Source organism: Anser cygnoides, chromosome Z, assembly GCF_040182565.1.
Source record: "Anser cygnoides isolate HZ-2024a breed goose chromosome Z, Taihu_goose_T2T_genome, whole genome shotgun sequence".
Taxonomy (NCBI): domain Eukaryota; kingdom Metazoa; phylum Chordata; class Aves; order Anseriformes; family Anatidae; genus Anser; species Anser cygnoides.
Genome location: NC_089912.1, coordinates 74,662,590 through 74,680,259, shown reverse-complemented (window position 1 = coordinate 74,680,259; position 17,670 = coordinate 74,662,590). Strand labels below are relative to the sequence as shown.

The following is a 17,670-nucleotide window of genomic DNA, read 5'->3' as shown; positions in this document are numbered from 1 at the left end:
ATGTGGTAGTATGTTCTGCTGTCGTTTATTCCCCTTAAGAAGAAAACAAAAAGATCGGGGCCACCCATATCTAACGTAGGGTTTTGTTTGTTTGTTTGTTTGTTGTTTTGTTTTGGTTGGTTGGTTGGTTTTTTTTACACAAGCAGTTTGGAAGAGTGAGGCTGCTTTCTCTTCCCTTGCTCTCCCACATCCCACTTGCTTTTCCTGCTGTGAAGAAACATTTTCCTTCCAAATGGCTAGGCTGACTCTGCTCAGTGCATCACTTGTTATCCAGGTCTCTCTGTGAATAATAGGCAGCAGAGTGTAAAGTGCATGGGTTGGAAAGTGACTCCTCTTCCTTTATTAGTTACAGATGAAAGCAAGGAAACCCAGAGCCTTCCATATTAAAAAGTGTAGCTTCAGCAGAGCCGTTCCCATAAAGCCTCCTCTGAGTCTTAGGCAAGAAAGTCAACGAATGACCAGGAAATATCAAAGCAAAGTCCACACATTAAGGGAATTCAGCTTCTGTTTCAGCCAGCTCAGCATCACTGTGTTTAGGAGGCAGATCCACAGGCTCAGACCTTTCTCAGCAGTCCTGGGCAGATCCAACTCTTGGAAGCCGCCTCCTGCATATCTCTGCATGTAAGAGAGTAAATATGTTCTCCCCCTTATGAGTTTGGGGGAAAGACTCCCTGATCAGACACTAAAGCAAGACCTCTTGACCAGAAACAGTCTATAATACCTTTTCTTCTATAACTAGCTAGCTCCTGACATAACCCCGTGTGCAGAGTGGGTATCTTACGCTTGGTGATAACAGTGCTTTTACCTAGTCATATCCCTCTGGGTACCTCCCGTCCCTTCACCATGTTAGCCCAAAGTTATGGCTACAAGCTCCAACCAACCAGGAAAGTAACAGCATCTCACAGTCCAGTAATATAGGTGGTGAAACAGCGGTGGGACTCTACATGCAGATAAACTCTGTACACAAATAATCAAGTGTGTAATTGCTGGTGTATGATCTCTGATATCTAAACCACACCTTCTGAAAACTTAAGCTATCTATCAAAGTCACAACACCAGAAAGAAAACCCACCAAACCTGTTGTGGCTTGCCTTTGGTACCCTCTGACACCTCCAGCCAGGGGCCCTCACTCACAAGACTCCTGTTACAGCCGTGGTTGGGCTCCTCGGTGTGACTGGTCTCGGGGCTGATGTATGGGATCTGGCTTTTACATTGTGTTCATTTTCAAACCAGCTCAAACAGCGGTTGCATCCACAGAGCCTCTAAAAGTCATCCATGGACCTTCCCCAGGTGCAGGTAGCCCCCCTGGGGACTGTGCAGCCCACCACATAGCTGTTCCAGTTCATGGTTCAATTCTCTGAGGGCTATGTGATAAGCAGAGCATTTACAGCCTTCACAAGCCAACTTCTTGGCTGTGCAGTCACCCATTTCATTTACAGATGAAACAAGAGAGTTGAGAGCTGGGGGAAAAAATAGGAAATGTCATTTCTGGGTATCCTCGGTACACCTGGGCAGTGCAAGTCTTTCTGCTCCCCCATATTCGTGCTTGCTCTTCCAGTCTGGTCTTGGTGATAACTCCTTCCCCTTGGCTGGATGTTGCCATTCTCTGCCCTCGTTAAAACTTGCTCTCTGAGCGCTGTTATTGGGCTGCAGCTGCCCAGGCAAAACTGCTCTGTTGGTTACTGTCCTTAAAGGACTATTTCAGCTCCTCGGTCTCCCTTTCCTGACATAAAACGGACAATTCAGGTTGCACTGAAAGTGATGGAGAGTCTGTACAAAGGAATAAATGCATATTGCAGGGTTCCCTGACCAGCCACAGCCAAGGGTCCCTTTGCAGCCTGGGTTAGAGCAGTGTGTGTTGCCATGCCCAACGTGCAGCAAAGAAAAATGCTCAGACACCGATCATCTGGCAGCCAGTGGCAACTTCTTGTACCACCTCTGAGGAGCATGAAACAGAGCACACATAATCAAGGAAACCATGGCACATCCAGTTTTATTCTGGCCCTAATTCTCATGTTTGCCAATTTTATCTCTTAAAAATAATTATGATTACACATTCTATTCACCAGCATATTTGTTTTATCAAACCTGTTTTTCTTGTTACAATAGCATGTGATCCATCAACTATCGAATACAATTCAAAAAAAAAAAAAAGTAACTCTGCAAGCAACTCTGTGCACACATTCCAAGGCTGTGATAATATCACAAGCCACGAGAGCTTTGCCTTTTGAGAGAGTATCATTTTGTCAGAACAACTGGGTGTGTGTGCCTTTGGGTTAAACATGAGTTTTGTGTTTTTGTAGGGTGTTTTGGACACATTTTTTGATTCCCTTCCTGTGTTTTTAGGATAGGAAGGAAGCTTCTGAGTGCCGAATGCTGCATCTAAACACGTGACTAATTACACCAGAGCCCAGCAGTTCCGTGGCTGGTAGGAAGAAACAGTTCTGAAAATGAATGTCGCCAGGATCACCCCAGCATGGGCGTGTTGACAGTCTGATGGTATTTAAGGTGCTTGTTCTGGAAACTTTCTTCCTAAAGTTCTCTTACTAGGCAACTTGCATTGACTGTGGTCCATTTCATTAAAGATCTCCCTTTTACTTTCCAATGCAGTTTGGAACATGTAATATTGACCTCCCAGGAGCAGCTCTCCTGATTTGCAGTATTACTGGATTTCCAAATAACTGCACATTCCAGCTCATCCTATGGTCTCTCGCGTATCTATTGGACCAAGAAATATATCTTAGTGGTTTTATACCTGCTGGATGCATTCAGGAGAGTACCTGCACAATAATTTTAAGTTTTAACATTTATTGTTTAAATTTATGAGGTCTTATTTAAGGTTGTGTTTCAAAAGTACATAACGCTTCAGTGTTTTTGTCTCCTTTCCTTCCTGGCCTTTGCATGCCAGGTATTTTTGTCTGCTTTTCCTGCTGACTACTGCCTGCCGACTGCTTATTGCTATGGCACAGAATATACCCCACCTGTCACAAGCATTTTTTAACAGAGTTGGAGCTGAATATTGAATGCGGCCATGCCTTATGCAGAGGAGTTTTAATTATTCTTCTGTCTATGGAAGAGGGGAGTAGGGCCAGGATGAGGAGGACGGGATTGTCAGAAAGATAGCTGGAGGGAATCAGAATATATCATTACCTAAGGGAGTGGTATCCTCAGTCTTCATCTACTTTAATTCTCTCACCAGACACATCAAATGACAGTGCTGTAGGGCTTAAAAAAATTGGGGCAAAGCTGGGGCAGCGGGTGGCTGATAATGACAGCCTGTCTAAATGTCTGAGTGGCAGACAGGTGGGGAGAAAGAAGTTTGTGGTATGGGCTAGCTAAGGTGGAGTGATAATGTATTTGTTTTTTATCTGCTTTCTTTCCTGAGCAGGGTTTGGCAGCTGGTTAAGCTGGCTAGCTCTACATGGGCTTCACAATTCTGCTTATTTTTTTTTTTTTTCAAAGAAAAGCGAAATTTTGGCAACTTCAGCTTGCCTGCAACTGAATGCTATTGCATGGAGCACAAGAATGAACAACTTGAGTGACTCTTGCTTCGCTGGCAGAAGCAAGTGGCGGCTGCGATCTGATTTCCCTCCATGTTTCCTACAGGAGACCTGAGTGAGGAGTCATTGCAGGAGGAATTACTGGGGCAGAGGAGGCGCCCTCCAGGAGGGATGCAGCTGTGGTTCTGCCCATCTTTCTTTCCAATACAAAAAACAATCTATCCCACATCCATCTCACTATTTACAGGGGGAAATTTCCTACTCGCTGGGCAGAGCTGACACATGTTCCTCTGGTTCCTTGAGCTCCTGTGGCACATGCATGCTGGTGCCACAGCCCCAGACAACCCTCAGAACCCACTCTGACCCCCGAGCCCTGCGAGGCTGAGGGGTGCTGGAGCACCCAGCACAGCCCCCAGCCCTGGCACGTCCCACCAAACCTCGTGGCAGGTGAGGGGTCTCCTCGGCTCGGGGCTTCCCTTCACGGCCCAGACTTGGTGATGGCCATGAGCTGGCAGTGGTGCTGCCCCGTCGCTTTAGCGTAGGAGGTGACTCCAGACCCCAAAAGCTCTTCTTCACCAGTGAAAGGGAACAGGTGGAGAGGTGAGGAGGGTGCACATGGAAGGGTGAGGTTGCTCTTACTCAGCTGTGTCTATTTAAAAGTTAGACATTTAGCTAGGGTAGTCATAAGCCTCCACCTATAGACAAAGAAGAGGAACAGGCACTTCCAGGATCACTGAAGCCACCTGAGATGTATTAGAGAGAGAACCTCTGGAAGATGCTTCATCCCACCCAGCACTTTCTCCACAGCCTAGAGAGGGAGGCCAGAAAACTGTCTGTCTAACTTTCAGGTAGCATGCAGTGTAGATAAAAATAAACTTGGGTATGAGTTTCCTTTCAATACTATTCCCCAGATGTCCTTCTAAAACATTGTTGATTTTTTCTTTTTTTTTTTTTAATGTTAACTGTTATCTGAAGCCAAATATTTATTTAGTATTGAAGCAGGTCAAGCCAGCTATTACATATCTGCCTGTTGATTAGGAGCAGTTCTGTTACAGGTAAGACAATTAATGCATCATTCCCATCATGTGCCGTGGTAGCCGTTTAGTCAGTCTATCACAGATATCACAGAGCCCATGATGTCCCAGGGGAAGACTGTCAAAGGTTTTTTCTCTTCTGCTCCCTGCTGTTTAAGCGGCCAGCAAAGAATTGCTCAGATGTAAAGGTGGCTGGCTTTATACAAATACACAGAGCATAGCACCTAGACTCTCTGAAGTCACCCTCTACTTAAGATTTGCAAATGGTAGTTAGCAAGTATTTCCTTACCAACAAAGTGTTTGCAAAAAGCTCACCGCCAATGATCCTAATTTCTGTTCTCTGGGTTGCAGGTCCTGAGACACTGCGACTATCTCCTGAATAGATGTGAGAGCACACACAGAGAGTAAGATCTGCATTTCTGTCCTGGCCTAGGACCACAGAGAGATAATGTCATGCAAAGACCAAAAAGCAAAACAAACAGCAAAATGACATTTCCTTCCCTATATGCCTTACAATCTTGATGTTAAAAAAGACACAATAAGCAGGCACTGAAGGGAGTATGAGAAAAATAGTAGTAATGGACAGCTTGTCAGGCAGTACACACTGCACATCTGCAGCCCGACTTATTCAGGCTTCTGCAAACGTCATGGAAGAAAAGAGCTTGATGGAGACGAGCTGGCATTCTGCAGAGGCTTGCAGCGGGCACCCCAGCACCAGGGCAACATGGATTTTCTGAAAGCCAAACACGAAGCTCTCTGCTCCTTCAGAGAAAGGCGGAGAAGTTTCAGCAGGGCAATTCCAAAATGGCATCTTTTGTTGCCCAGAGTAAGACTTCTAATTCTCAGAAGAGGACAGGATACAAAACATACCTCCTCTCCTTGGCAGAGCTGTTGCCCATCTCTGGCAGCTCCCCACCCAGCTGTCTTCCACAAATCCCACTCCAAGGCGCCAAATTTCCAGCATACCCATGGATCAGATTTTGATGTTAGAACTATGACCTTCAGCATTATCATATCCCAGTCTCTGGCTGTAGACCAAAGGCACTGACAGGCCCTGCAGAAAGACAAATAGAGGGCTGTCCACATGTATTTCAGCAACCTGTAGGACATCATCTTTCTAGGCTGCCTCAGACTGTGCCCTGCCGGTTTCCATGCTGCAGCACACTGGGTGCTAAGCCTGCTCTTTTCTAAAGAAGAGCAAAAAGGATGAAGTTTTACAACAAGATCCACAGGACAGGTGCTACAATGAAGAACAATTTCCAAGTATCTACAGCATTCAAACAAGCCACACGGGTGAGTGCTGGAGGACTCCCTCACGGGAGACCATCACTGAAACAGTGCAGTTCGGGATGGAAAGAAAAAGCTTTAGGGCTAGCCCCGCTGCCTTCCATCAGCCCATATGCACAGCTGTGGGGAAGGAAACTGCAGCTCTTTGCCCTTCCTCATTAGCCCAACCTGTTCACCTCCTATCCTCTGTGGGCCGGTGGCATTGGTGGCTCAGGCTGGAGGAGTAGAAGAGAGGTGCTAGTGGCTCGTGAGTGGCTCATCTGCTTTTCAGAGACTCGGTGCAGGTGTTTATTTGCTTCAGGTATAGCTTAATGTTCAATCCCTGCAATGATCAGAGAGCATGGAGATATGTGTAAACAAGCAAAAAGGCCGCAAACATCTCTCCTGTATTCAAACAAACATTTGTACATCTCCCTGTCCCCTTTACCCCGTCCTTAGCTGTGTGTATCTTAGGAGTAATAACTAGACACGACTTGCTTGCTTATTTATTTACATGCTAGATTTATGTCTCACGGGGGTCCATATTGCCCCACTCATGGCAAAAGCCAGGGAAACATGAAGTTGTGCTTAAAATATAACTTGTAAGTCACCCACAGAGCGGGAAAGAGTCCAACATATAGTTACTCTGTTCTCTCCTTCATTCCTAAATGGAGGGAGCTGGTTTTAAAGCAAGCAAACCCATTACACATCCATGGTAACTGGAGGCAAACTGTATTATCAGCTTCCAAAAAGAGAAAACCTGTTTTAAGAGGACTGTTCCTTTGCACAAGCCCGTGTGTTTGTCTAGGTCCCAGATGAGTTTGATACTGGGGTCTTTGGTGACATGTGAGTGGCTGCTGGCACCAGCGTGGCCAGACAGGAGAGACGTCCTGTTTCAGCCCAGCACCCCAAAAAGGTGGTGTTTGGTTGGCCACTGCCTCTGAGCAGTTGGGCCCAGGGACACGGCTCAGGGGCGGAATATGATGTGTTGTATCTTGGCCTCAGTCTGTGAGGGAATTCCAAATTGCTGGTCCTTTCTGTCTTTTGTCTTTGCAGCGAAATGAAACACATTTTCCAGTAATTAAAAAAATACTTTCTTAGAGCATTCCTATCTGCATTTTTCATTGCACATAGTGCTGCCAAAATGTGCACAGCCAACCCTATCTGTTAAAAAGGGGTGTTAAAGACTTAGAAAGAGCATATAATTTTCAGAAGCTGTAGACCAAAGGGCCAGCAGACAAAAGCCTACACGATCAGAACTTCTTCAGGGCACATGTGCTAACTTATTCAGGAATGAACAAACTCTGCTTTATCCTGTTGTTCCTCAGTTTGCACAGAATAAACATTCCAGACTGATGCACATCATCCACAAAGGCCCTTTTCTGGCTCAGGGGACCTGGGGCTGTATTGTGTTTTGTTTGGTCCTAGACCTGAATGCAAAACGCTTCAATAATCACTCGTTTTCTAAGCAGCAGCAAAAATGTAACCTGCACTCCAAAAATGGCACCCAGGTGTATCCCACCCCATAAGGAGAGGCGCAGCTACTTAGCCCTGTGCTGCAACACACTCCCTCCTCCCTCCTGATACCCTCCTGCCTGACAGGCTGGGGGACTAGCATGTCTTAAATCCCTCTCCCTCCCTTTTTTGCCACAGCACGCAGACTTAGAGATGAGCCCCTTCGTTTTCTGAAGGGCTTCAATGAAAGGACAATTCATTCACTGGCTGCTGGCCCTCGGCCCTGGATCTGGTCATTCATTCGAGCCAAACTCGCCCCTTGGGCATGGGCTAACGTGGTCACACAATGACTTCATGGCAATCCTGCCCACCGAGCTGAGAGCACAATTTAGCTGTTAGAGCTGACACAAATCCCGATGCAAAGTCTTTCCTTTGTTCTTTGTTATCTCAGAAAGAATTTCAGCCTCCCTTGCAGCTGTTATTTTTATCCAACAATAACAACACTTTTGTGGTCTTTACAAAAAACTAAAATCTGCCAAAAAACTCTGCTTGAAATAGCACCGTACAGGGTTTAAAGTATCATTTCTATTGCATTACAGCTTTTGTGCATCATGCTTAACTCCATGGGATGCCTTTTTATATGCTGATTTAGGTAGTTGCATTTCCTGTTGCAGCACTCAAAATAACACATATTTTTAAAATCTTCTCTCTAACTTCCAGTTGGTGGACAAAAACGTAACATGAATGGCACAAAACCATGCTCTCATTCCTTTTCCAGTATTGGAGAATATTTTACTGTGCAAGTTTTTCTATTAAAATACAGGAAACTATCTGTGGAATAATGTAGCATTCAGGAATGGCGAGGACAATGACTTCTAACCCTTCATAACTGCAGTGCCTGCGTAAGCACAGCCGTGCAGCAAGTCCAGCACATTGCCTAGGATAATGCCAAGAAAAAAAATAAATTAATTAATAAACAAATTAGCAAACAAACAAAGAAGTAAATCCTCCCTCATGATTAACTTAATGCTCCTACATTTAAATGAGCAACAAAGTAAATATGAATTGCTGGATTAATATTTTCTAGGCATAACATATTTTATGCCTCTATTTCATGCCCACAAAGATTTAATGAAATATTTAATTTTTTAAAATTATTATGTACCAAGTTAAAGTCTGTTTACATGCTTTGCTGCTCAAATATCCTTAAAATATTGTTAAGATTTTGCAAAAATGTGTCAGTCTGAAGATTGTACTCATATGCACACGCGCACACACATAAGTTTAGGCTCATGATATTGTAGAGCAGCTTGGTTTAGGGCACTGCCACGATTTGGATGTATTATTCCTGGCTCACTGAAATTACATTTTTGGTTGCTTATGGTCTGTGCTGGAAGATTAGCAGTTTTATGTAATTACTAGAGATGCTCTGCAGGCTGCACCAGGTTCCTGACCCCTTGCTGCTCACAGCCTCTCTGCAGCACAGCCCAGATGGGGAACACAGAGAGGGACACAGCAACAAAGCAACATGAGCAGGGAGAGAGAAGTCGTATGCAGTGGAGGGAAGGCAAAGCGGCATTGTCACAGCAACTGCAGTTGGTTTACATATCTGTGATGAGCTTCGAGAAAAAAAAAAAAATAGAAAAGAAAAAAAAAAAAGACCATCCATTGAACATAGGCCTAAATTCAAACAAGAGTGCCCTGAGACTTTCTTTTATTCATTATGACATGCCTCTGATTTTGGAGGAGTAGAGATTTTGGACTAGAAGGAGTGGAGATTGGACTAAAGATTGGAGTTTCCACATCTAAAGTAATTCTCATGGAAACAGATAATCACTTCTTAAGTTTCAAAAGGGTTCTGGGACTACTGCAGTGCTCTGCTTCAAGTGCAACTCAGGTTCCTTGCCCATCTCACTGTGGGAGCAGAACTGATTGCTCCATGTATTTCAGACAGAGGGATATTGCTTAAGATAAGCAGACAGTGTGATATAACGTGGACTCTGACTCCTTCCCTTGGTAGTCACCTGTTTGCCCTGTCCTGAAGGTGTGCTTTTCATTCTAGGATGTTCCAGAGAATGGAAAAATACTAACTTTGGTTTTGATAGTCAGGATGACCATTTGTTTTTGCTTTTTCTATAAAAGGAAAAGAGAATTCTTGGAATAAGATTAGGTCTATGGTAAGTAGGCTTATATATGGAGAACATGACATTTTCCACTAAAAAACATATGGACAAAATCAGAAACACTTTTGCAAAAATTCTTTCTGGACATCACAGAAAAAACAAAGTTATAATTATCATAGCAAGTTGCGAGAGAGCAATAAAATGTCCTGACATTTAAAATAAGATCATTTTGTGAGTGTATTTTACTTTCTGGTCTTCTAAATCTGTTCTGCCTCCTCCTTTTCTGTCACCTGGACTGTAACCTATTCAAGACAAGAAGAATATGCATTATGATTCAGGATGAACTCTATTCATATTAATTAACAATGGAACAGAAAGGTGCTGTTGAAGGGGGAAATGTCCTCACTAGGATGCGTCCTTGGCAGGAATTGTGTGTTTCTTTGCAGCAGAACCATTGTACAGGGAAAGACAAGACTTAAGAGGGACACAGCCTGCAGTCTGCAGAGCAGCACTAACCGCGTGGATCAGGAGCAGAGGTGCAACAGTGAAGACTGTGTACTGTTAACACAAGCTCCAGTGAAGACTTGGTTATAGTTAAGGCAGGAAGGCAGGACTCCTCTCACCTCACCTGGCTGTGTACGAGCACCCCACCCAAACTTGCCATCTGGGCTCCCTCCCTGATGTCAAGGGTGAGGGACAGGCACCCCGGTGGGTGATTTACCATGTCTGTTACGGGCACCTGCCCTAGGATAACATCACCCACCTCCTGAAGCTGCCGATCTCTTTCCACTGACTGCATATGGAAGCTGGATGATAAAACCTCTGAGTCTAGTTTGTATCTTTATATGGTTAAAGCAGAATGAATCCCATGCAAGAAATGTCGAACAGAGACAGGTTACAGTCTAAATATCTCGTCTCTTCCAGAGATGTTAGCAATTCCCGGTGAAAAATGGTGACACAGCCACAGTGGTGGAAACATCTGTGAGAATGCTGAAGGAAGACGGTCTTTTTTGGCTACTAGTCACGTGAACCTGCTCCGGGAAGCTGTAGGTAACATGGTCCTGGAAATGCCAGTGCTCTTCAGAGCCTGTTCTATACCCACATTACCTCTGTGACTATCCAAAAGGGAGCTGTGCTGGCAATAGGAACAAGAAGCTATTTTTGCCACACAGCATGAAAGGGCAGGATGACAGCTCTCCAGCAAGCTCCAGCTAGCTCCAGAAATTAACATTCTCCATTAACAGAGCGTATGGCAACACAACAGACACAACGAATTTGCCAAAGAATTCATTACAGTGGATTACTGTGGTGTGGATTGCATTGCTGTATAATGAGCCCTTTGTTAGGTGTGAGCGGCACATCCCTACATGAGAAGTTTGATCAAACATTTCATCGTTTTATATTTTCATCTCACTTTTTATTGAGAAGACTGCAATACAGATGTAAATATTGCCTTTGTTTCCAAAAAAACTCCCATCTAACTCTAACGGAGAGGGACATACTGCCTCCTTTGCCGTCCATATGTAGAAGATGCACTGCAAGGGAATTCCTAGTGAAGCTCTTTTTGCATACACCAGCCATATTTTCTTCCTAGATGTATCTATTAACCTGGTTTTGCTCCACCGAAGTCAGTGAAATAATTCCAGTGCTTCACTGATGCAGAGGAGATCAGAATCTGCTGGCTGTGACATTAGCCTTCAGATTGCCTGTTCAAGCAAGTCCCACATCATTAAGTATTTTTTTTTTTTATACAGAACAAACTACACTGCAGAGAGGGGGAGGTGGCTTTCTAGTTAAAGCTCCAGCACTTGTTTAAGGCCTCTTTGTGTTATTGTTTAGGAGGTTTAATGGCTAAACAGCTGTACTCAGCCTGTAACAGTGGATGACTGGGACTGGAGGACTCAGGAGACCCAGGGCTGGTGGGGCTGGCTTTATTGCCCCTCTTACAGGGAGTGTGGGCATGGAAGGAGCGATCCCCTGGTGGGACAGAGTTGTGTCCACCTCCCCACGCCATAACTATACAGACAACACGGAGCTGCCCTGCGAGAGGTGCTCAGCTAGTGTCTAGACTGCAAAACCCTCTCCAGAGAACATAATTGTATTCTGCTGTGTAAATCTAAATCTGTAATATAAATGCAAAGGGAACAGTTTAATGAAAATGGGTCTTTACATATTTGTGGGTATGGCTCAGTTTTAATAAACCATTGATATAATCACCAATAAGAAACAAAAACTGGCATCTGGTGACCCCATAATTTCAGAGATGTTATAATCAGAACAAGAGAGGCTATTTGGAGAGCTCCAAAGAATCTTCCCCCTTCCAGAACCAGATCTCTTGCTGATATCTTAGTTCCTCCTCTGAATAATAATGCTGAAGCTTTATTAGTTAATCAATAAGACATGATACCGGGTATGGTTATCATAAGATAATCACACCCTGGAGCATTTTGAGGCACAAGCCTTATGGCTCTAATCAGTTTGGGGTGAGATTATCTCTTGATAACCACACCCGTGGGGACCGGCTCATTTCTATTATGAGAAAATTTTATCGTTGGGGAAAATATGCATTTCTGCTGTAGAAAAATGAAAATGGTAGTTTAGAATTAGCAGCCATCTCTCTCAAGCTGAAAAATTAGATTCCCTTTTAGAATGCTCCAGTGGAGCTCCTCACCATCTATGATATTTTAAGGCAAAAATAATTTCTAATCAGGTGACATGCTTGGGAGTCAGTTTGAACCTGCCATATATATCTGTATCTGTCTATACAAATGTACAAGAGAATCACCGGAAAAAAAAAAAAATCCATTGACAAGTTTGCTATAGACCTGAAAAAAAAAAAAAAAAGGAATAAAAGCAAAACAACAAAGAAAGGCATTGCCATTTCCTTCTCTAAAAAAAAAAAAAAAGCTGTCAGATTAGGTATTATTTCTTGTGCTATATATGCTACACATCAGATCTATGAGTATATACATTAGAATCCTGTCTGCAATTAGTTTTGGTCTACTATTTAGTAACAGAGAGTCCCAAAATTGATAAAACTTTAAAGAATAAGAAAAAAGAAAATAGAACATTGCACTGAACCAGGAAATAACCTCTTTAAATTATAGTGATTATGTGCAAGAATCACATTTGGGTGTGTACGTTGATAATGTACACATAGCCTCTGTTTATATAAACAAACACACTATAGACACTCTCAGATATTTTGCTTTATATGACTATTTATAAGAAGCATTAATAAAGAAAGTCTCTGGCTTGCAAACACAGGTGACTGCAAAAAACAAGTTTTAGATGTTTATGAACAAATGTCTGTATAAAATGTTTGTGTGCACACTATCAATCCATGATCAAAAGTGACAAGATCCAGTGATTTTGCTGAACAACACTGTTAAGAGTAACATTAATGATAAAACCTCATATAATAATTTCCGAGCTTCACCCACAACCTAGGACTACACTGGAGAGGTGAGCACCTCTGTATCCCCTCACCCCCTTTTGACAGACTGGGAAAGGAAGGCATGAAGGGACGAAATCAGTAGACCCAACTTACTCAAGGCCTCAGCAACAGAACCAGAAGCAGAATTGTGGCCTCAGCTCGGCGTACGCTGCTATGCTGCGGTTTACTACACGTCTGAGAGGGCCAAGTCCCTCAGCGGAACTCGTGGCAGGGCTCCTGCTTACATCTCTACAGCTGAGAAGGTTCCACTGCCTCTGTGGGCACCACTGAATATGAGCCGTACTGTGGAAAGCGGAGAGGACAGGAGGCTGGCTGTGGCCTTTTGAAGAAGGTCCAGCTGGTAAGAAGGACACAGCTAAAGAGAAGGTGCAGCAAAGCTACAGCCACTTCTCACCACGTGTTCCTGCTTCCACCACATTCTTCAGTACTAACCTCCATCCTCTACGCTGCTTACAATTTTTCTAATTTTTGTGTGCCTCTTGTAGGTACGTGACGTTCTTCTTCCTTAAAATAAAGGAAAATATTTTTAAAGGGATTTTTCTTGCTGTTCTCTTCAGTACAAACACCTTTCCCACTTGCTGCCATCATTCTTAGCCATGGCTCCTTCACAGTTTGACCCATAGCATGACATTTTGTGACTACGTAAGGTTCTGAACAACTACTAAACTCTGGCAATTAACTTCTACCAGGACAAGACTTTGCTACAGATTTTAACATGGAGTTATTTTAATTATTCTGATATTATACTTTTTGATTGACCTTCCATGCTGCAGATTTATGAAAATGTTGCTGAAATTGATGGAATGTGTCGAAACCCAGGATGAACAGGATTTAACACCAAGCAGGTGTGAGGAGCAGGATCAGGCCTAATACTTAGAAGCTAGCAATAATGATAACAAAATAATAATAATAATAATAATAATAATAATAATAATAACAATAATAATAAAACTCACTTTAAAAAGTTCATAGGATTTTAATCAAAAGATTTTTCATTTCTGTCTTAGAGTATTGAGCTGTGAGCCTGGGTGTGATTTCTGACCCATTTCATGGTTAGTCACACTCACATGGGTAGAAGGAAGTGTGCAGCAGACTTTTTTAATAGCTCAGACTGTTCTGTGCCATTGCCCTGATCGTACCCACAAGCACAGCAAAGAGCAAAAGTTGTCACGGCCTTAACATTTAGACAATACAGCATGTGTGCATGTGGCTGGAGCATGTGTTAACAGTGTAACTGTGACTACTCTTATATGATGCCCTTCAGGGTCCAAACTGCGTAGGCTTTAGTCATGCAGTTGAGTCTTACAGCTGTAATATCTGGGCTTGTTATTGCAACAGTGTCCGGTGGGGGGGTTTCCATCTGAAGCACATCACACAGAATATGTCACAAGACGGCATTCCTTCTGTGTCCCAAAGTCCCAATGACTTTGATGAAATTTGGCATGTGTTTAGTGTTCTAAGAACTTCTATTTATATGGTGATTTAAAGAAAAAAAAAAAAAAACTACTTGATAGTTTGCGTCAGCTGCCATTTATTGTATAAAGAAATGATTTTATTTTTTTTTAATTGATAGGTCTTTGTAATTACAGAAGCACAGCTGGAAGATCACAGTTCTAAAATATAAAATGAGATGCACATGTCCACGAGGATCTTTTGAAGATGATCATCTGCTCATCACAAACGATCCCAAAGCCTCTTTCTATTGCATCCATGGAGAGAGATGTAATACCCAAACACTGAGGAGGTACAGTGGAAGCTCAACACATCCTGACGAAAGGCCAAGGCGGGGAAATAGGTGTGTTGCTACACCCCCTGAGTGTTACACCACCAGATGTTCGTTCGGGCCACGCCACCAGGATAGTCCCCATGGCTCTGTAGCTTACCCAAGGGACCAGCCCCTGGAGGCCACCTTGTAGTGGCTGTCCATGGGCTGGTCATGGACAGGAGCCCGGGCTGCTTCGACTGCCCTGGCTTCTGCTCTTCAGCCTCTACTCCTCCCTGAAGCAGAAGATGCTGAAGATTTGACTTATCTGTCCTGGAGATATTCCTGGTTTGATGTTATGCTGGCTGCTGGTATTGTAAAAGGACAAGGCTGTAATGGAGCCAAAATCTGGCCCATGTGTCATCCAATTAGTTAAGTAAACTTGGATTTAAAAAAACAAAGATGGCAAGGGGCTTGTCTTTGGCATAAATGTTAAATTTGCATTTGGCTTTTGTTAGCCCTAGGTCATTTTTTTCTCTTTGTTATTATTACAGAATGAATCTGATTATTTGAGTATTTATTTTTAATTCCTTGTTGACCATAGTACCAGAAAAAAAATGAAATGAACATGCATTAATTTGCCAGCTTTGCTTTTTCTACTTGTCAAATAAAGCAACAGCCCTTTTTAAAAGGAATTATATAAAGATATCCTACTTTACTTCTTTTGGTATCCTAAACATGTACGATTCCAGTGTAACTTTGGGATTAATAATTATTCATTGGCTTTGTAACAGCAGGGCAAGCATGCTGAATAGAGCTACATCAACCCTTACCATTCTTTTGGAAAACGACAAATGGATTAAAAGTAAACTAGAAATGAGAAGTCATCTCATGCAGAAAAACAGTTTCAGAAAGATTTCCCAAACTATTACCAGCATCTCCTTAAAATCAAAACTGCACAGACAGAGCAACTATATTTCCTAAATCATCTCAAATTAATAGGCATGCAATGTAGACACCAGAAGTATGTGTTAATGCAAAGGTTAGGAATTATTCTGTTACTAGTTAAAATAAGTGTACTTTGACAATGTGTTATCAAAAGAATTCTCAGAAATTCCCATTTATGAAAAAAAATGCAGATTTTTAAAATGTCATTAAAACTGATTTACAATGCATAGAAAAATTTCTAGAGTAATAACGTAATTTTTTCTCTGCAAAACAGTATACCTCAAAGAGAAAAGCACAATGGAGGGAGAAACAAAACACCAAATAAGTTCTGTAAGCAAAAGAGTAATGTTGACAGGTACTGTGAAGGTTTAACTACTGAAAATCTTAGAGGATCTGCATAAAAAATGTATGCCAAAGCATGCTTGCTCCAAATACTTACCATTAGAGTCTTGTTGGACTTTGCTCCACAACAATCTAATATACTGATTACGTGTGTGTGAGAGAGAAATAAAACATGTTTTTGTAAACACTGCAGTGCATTTATCAGAGTAGTCTTTTTCTAAGTTGACAGATTGGCTATCGAGATTTGGGATTTTTCATCGAAATAATACACTGGAGTGTCCCCCAGACTCATGTTGATCTATTAGATGAATTATACCTAGAGTAAACATTAGCATGAGTCTCAAAATTATAGTTACATTTCTAGCTAGCCTTCACGAATATTGAAAGACACTAAGGCTACAGAAAAAATGAAGGAGAAAATACAGTCTTAAGGGGTGAAACTGTCATTTTGTCCTTCAGTCTCTCTCTGAATAACATGGTGGCAGCTTATACTGAATGTTTCATACTTTTGCTTATGTGAAAACTTCAGTATTTTGTACCTGTCTTTCTTAAGTAACAAACACTAGTGATTTTTTTCTTCACTAACAGCTATTTGCAGTGTGAAAGAGATTCTTCTTTCCTGCTGTGCTCTTGGTAAACATCAAACAATCATGGTACTTGCCTTGACAACGTGACTTCAGCATGTCGCTTTTTCAATATGATTTTGCATTTTTATGGAATTTCCCTCTTCAAGGGAGAATATTGCTTTATTTTTTATTTCAAGATGTGATTCCCTTCCAGAAATTTGTCCTGTTTCTCATAAATGGTTGCTAGTGACACTGTGTTTGTGGCATAGTAATGAACATTCACCCGTCTTAAAGGATAAAAACTAATTTGTTTTCCTAGTTTTGTTAGCATGAGAAATAATTGAAGCTCTTGCTTACTGAAAGACAAACTAACAAAAACCCCTCCACCCTTGTACCATGAATCCAGGGCGACACTGTCAGCAAGGTACAGAATTCACAATAACATGGACCTGAACTGTGGAGAAGGAAAATGCCCTGAATTTTACAGTGGTCAATATTTGTCAGCGTGGTGGAATGGCATATACTCCACTATTTCTTTGGGCTTTTTTGAAATGATACACTTGAAAATAGTCTAACCTTGAGGTTCTGCCCCTGTTCGAAGCATTAAAGGTAGGAAAGGAAATGTGGAGACAACCTAGCCCACAAACCTTGTGCAGGGTCAGCTGCAGCAGGTTGCCCAAGACCATGTCTGGTTGGGTTTTGAGAATCTTCACAGAGACTTGTCAGCCTCTCTGGGCAACCTGTTCCAGTGCCGGACAGTAAGAAGTGTTTTCTTGTGTTCAGCTGGAAGTTGATGTGTTTCTATTCATGTCCATTGCCTCTTGTCCTTTCTGTGGGGACTACGGAGATAAGCCTGGCTCCCTCTTCCTTTCTTCCCATCAAGTACTTAGACACATTGTTAAGACTCCCCCTGTTCCCTGGGAGAAAGAAAGCTGTGCAAAACATCAAGGATCTGCCCCCATGGAAAAGTACCACATGATATCTAATTGTTACCTGCAAACTATTTTATTAGCAAAGTGAATTTCTCTCTAACAATTCACAGAAATTAGAGAAATATTTGTTTCTCTAGAGCTGCACTGTTCTACCAGCACTTCCCTAGGTTTCTTTATTCAGAAGGGAAAGACTGGACAATTCATCTTGGGGTCAGGCATGCCACGAGAACAGATGTGCTTCTTCAAACAAGATTTATAGACTCACAGAATATCCTGAGTCAGAAGGGACCCACAAGGATCATCAAGTACAGCTCTGAGTCCATTTCCGTCCTTTCGCAAAAATGC

At 42.5% G+C, this 17,670-nt stretch overlaps 1 long non-coding RNA gene across 1 annotated transcript in view; it reads left to right on the top strand.

Annotated features, from left to right (window-relative positions):
* Window positions 1-16,323, top strand: part of LOC125180605 (uncharacterized) — a 28,509-nt gene extending 12,186 nt beyond the window's left edge. Inside the window, exons 5-7 of the long non-coding RNA XR_007159310.2 lie at window positions 2,347-2,508; window positions 4,886-5,827; window positions 14,409-16,323. This is a non-coding gene — a long non-coding RNA (uncharacterized lncRNA). The remainder of the gene's footprint in view (window positions 1-2,346; window positions 2,509-4,885; window positions 5,828-14,408) is intronic.
* The last annotated feature ends 1,347 nt before the right edge of the window (window positions 16,324-17,670 follow it).